The following is a 3,840-nucleotide window of genomic DNA, read 5'->3' as shown; positions in this document are numbered from 1 at the left end:
CTATCCATATTTTAGGGATAGTGAGGAAAGAGAATAAATTTTTTTTTAAATTTACAGCAATCTCTAAAAATCTAAGGAAGAATTGTGGATATTTTAGAGATACCTGTAAAATAATTAGGAATCTGTTGGAGAAGAAAAATTGCCTAAAGGTTTCACTTTTGCTTCTCTATAATACAAAAATTATAGGGAAATTGTTGGAGTTGTTCTTATGCCATTTAGAATGGGAAGAAAAGCTTGCCTTGGAGCAGGCTTGGCCCGATGGGAAATCATTTTGACTTCAGCTTCTTTCATTCAATGCTTTGAGCGGGAGAGAGTTAGTGAGAAGGAAATTGTTGATATGACCAATGAAAAAGGTCTCACCATGCCTAAATTTTTGTCATTAGAGACCATATACAAACCACGCTCATTATGAGACAAGGTTTCCTTTGATTAATGGACAATATTTAGAATGTATTAGTAAAAGTTTAGATAAATTAGATGCAAGACATAATGAGAGTAGTTTACGTCTTTTAGTCTTCTGATTAAATTGTTCAACTATATATCTTACTACAATTTTTTTTTGACGAAAAGAGGTCAGCCCATTATATAATATTCAGCAAGCAGTACAAAAACGAAACACTCCTATGGGGTCGACAGAAAGAATTGTTCCTTAGGGAACCCTAAAAACCTATTCCAAACTAGAATAAGACCCAGGAAAACCCCTAGTACACCAACCTTTTAAAGCAAATACGCCCAATTATTCCAAACAAAGATCATAGACCTCCGAAGCAAGAGAAGTAAAATGGATCCTCAGAGGACTTGATCTTTGCAACCTAAAACAAAATTAAATAGCAGCAGACATTGGGAGAGGAGACTCCCCTTCCATGCCACTTTCTTCAACTCACCCCCCACCTCAGGATGTAGCAGCACAGCTCCAGCCGCACCCACACCATCTGCATCGGCCTCTCCCCCATACTCTTCCATTTCCTAGGCCTTTTAACTTACCCTTCCAATTCAAGAACCCGAGCCGCTTTGGGTTTATTTTTGCTTCCTCGAGGACATCCAAGCTTTTTCTTCTTGGGAGACACAATAATCTTACCATCCTTGTGCTGTAACATCAGAGTGATATTCTCTTCCACCTGAAACTCGGGAGTGGGAAGAGCTAGGTACCGTTTCCCAATCTTGGTAAGCTCGAAGGCTGCTTTACGTTTCGAACCTAACAACACTGTGTCCAAAATCTCCACACTCGGAAATGGTTTCTTTTCAGCCTTCTTAGTATCCAGGGAAACCACTCGAGGCACCGGTTTGGACGGCACCATTGATGACTGGACCGCGCCCGGGATTCCACCTTGGAATCAGAAGCGGACATGTGTAGACCAAATTAAAGAGAGATTCTATCAAAAATTTGACATAACCTCCCCTAAAAATGGACTATCCAAAAACCTGTAAATCAACAATGCACTTCTAATATCATAAATCTCTAATAACTCCCAAATATGACTTCCTGTCTCTCACAAAATCAACTTAACCATCAATGAATAGATAAAACAAAGTGTCTCGTCCAGTATTTACATGCAATTTCAATAGACCTCAATTTACTTATGGCATCTCAAAGCTCCTCTAATTAACATAAGAACTACTACTAAGTAAACTATATGACTGATGTCAAAAGATCAAGAAGATCAAGTGGATGCATGCCTTTGACGTGGATATTGATTCGACCTCTGCAACGCTAAAGTGGGCAAAACTGAAAACCAAAGAGCCCCGAGAAAATCATAGAAAACGTGAGACAAGCTCAGTGAGAGGACAAAAATAATTGAATATTTAAAAGTACTTTCCAAAAATCTTATTTTCCTTAAAAATCATTTTTCTTTCATAAACCTTTGGCATGCAATTAACCACTTATAGTAAAAAGACATGTTCAAAAGTTATATGTCACGAATACTTTCAAATACCAATTTATAAGATAAACTTGTAACAAAATAAGCACTTTGCTTTAGTAAGGTCTCAAGAAAATGAAGGCAATAATTGGGTGTTGAGAATATATACATCCCACATGGGAAAAATGTGACATTGTCTATGGGTTTATAAGGATTTGGGCCACTCCATCCATTGCCAATTGGTTTTGGATGTGAACCCCATATTACTTTATCACTGGGAAGTAAACTCGATATTTGCTTGCAAAGGTAACTTAGTCCAAGGCATCTTGCATAACTTCCAAAACTAAAAAGCATTACCAAATTTGTACCCAAAAGCTAGTCATACACCTATAATGAGCTATATCAAAATAGGTAGAGCGTGGCGGACAACTGGTCATACACTCATGCCGAGCGAACTCAACATGAGCAGAGCAGGGGAGGGGGAAGAACTGGTCATACACCTGTGCGCATCAGGCAGAGCGGGGGAGCTGGTCATACACTTGTGCGTCTGCCGATACACAAGCAGAGCGTGAGGGTATACGTGCACGTAAACCGGAGAACTGATGAAGTATCGCTGTATCTTGCAAGGGTTGGGTACTCGTAAGGTAAGTTGAAATCCAATTTACTTTGCCAAAATAGAAGGTTCTTTTTTTTCGTACAGGTAACAACATTTAAAACTTCATATCTAATAGACCGTTTGAAAAGGTTCTTTCATTCCCAAAAATAAGCAATTTACTTCAAACATAAATTATAAAATTGTATAATGACCACAACAATTAATTTACGAGAAATCACAATAAACTTCTTGAATATTAAATAGATAAATAAAAAAAATCAAATATCAAAGAATCGAAGTAATTGCATGCATTTCTTTAAAACAAAGTCCAACTCACAATGAAGGGTGACTAGGTGAGTCCCATCTCGGGAATGTCCTCGGAAGCTTGCTCAACCGGATTACCTAGTCAATAATAATTTATGAATAAATTAAGCTCAATCCCGAAAAACTAAGTAAAGAAACGTGAATGCATCCTCGCAAATCATGATCGTATCCTCTCCTTGACGTAATGTCACCCAAGTCTTTCTATCGTCAAGTATTCATCTTAACTTTCTTCCACTAGCGTCCCTCTAACTCCAACACTTCCAATTTAAAATTTCCCTAATTTATTCTCAACACAAAATCTCAATTTCTCATCCAAAATGCAACAACTTTACTTGGGCTAATACTAACACATCCTAGGAAGCATAACAAATCACAAAAGAACTAAAAATGGCCATGAAAGGCCGGCGGAGCCGTGGTGGCTCATGGTGGCCGGAAATCCCAACTTCCAAAATCTTCAAATATATATGCAATATTATACTCAAAAGAAAGCCCATGAGGTAATGAAAAATTTTATACCTTGGGATTTCTCTAAATTCTCAACGGTTTCAACGGTTTGGCCGGAATTCGGAAAATAGCCGAAAAATCACTCAATCTTCTCTCCTTCGATTCGTTGCGCACACTTGATGATAGGTCTTGAAACATATATCAAAAGAAAGCCCATGAAGAGAGGAAGAGAATGGTGTAAGAATTGTGGCCGGAATAGGCACCAGCGATGGAAAAGGTGGCGGCAAGGCTATGGCGTTCTCTCCTCTCTCTCTCTCTCTCTCTCTCTCTCTCTCTCTCTCTCTCTCTCTCTCTCTCTCTCTCTCTCTCTCTCTCTCTCTCTCTCTCTCTCTCTCTCTCTCTCTCTCTCTCTCTCTCTCTCTCTCTCTCTCTCCCCTTATGTTTTCAACGTGAAAATGGTTGGGGGGAGGGGGAGAGGATCTGATTTAATTAAGGTAAGGTAAGATGAAAAGACCAAAATGCCCCCACACGAAAATACTCATAACTTTCTCGTTACAACTTCGTTTAACGAACCGTTTGCACCTACACTCTCGTATTGTCGTGCTCTATTTTTCCATG

The 3,840-nt window shown here is 38.9% G+C and overlaps 1 long non-coding RNA gene across 1 annotated transcript; it reads right to left on the bottom strand.

The window, feature by feature from the left end:
* Nucleotides 1–518: 518 nt before the first annotated feature.
* On the bottom strand, nt 519–3,539 carry LOC133730388 (uncharacterized). Its single transcript, XR_009856657.1, has 3 exons — nt 3,295–3,539; nt 2,792–2,856; nt 519–1,422 (listed from the first exon to the last, which is right to left on the bottom strand). It is a non-coding gene; the product is annotated as an uncharacterized LOC133730388 (long non-coding RNA).
* Nucleotides 3,540–3,840: the final 301 nt, after the last annotated feature.

The sequence above is a fragment of the Rosa rugosa genome, chromosome 1 (genome assembly GCF_958449725.1).
Source record: "Rosa rugosa chromosome 1, drRosRugo1.1, whole genome shotgun sequence".
NCBI lineage: Eukaryota > Viridiplantae > Streptophyta > Magnoliopsida > Rosales > Rosaceae > Rosa > Rosa rugosa.
The sequence above is the reverse complement of the archived record's forward strand: the minus strand, read 5'-3'. Positions and strand labels throughout refer to the sequence as shown.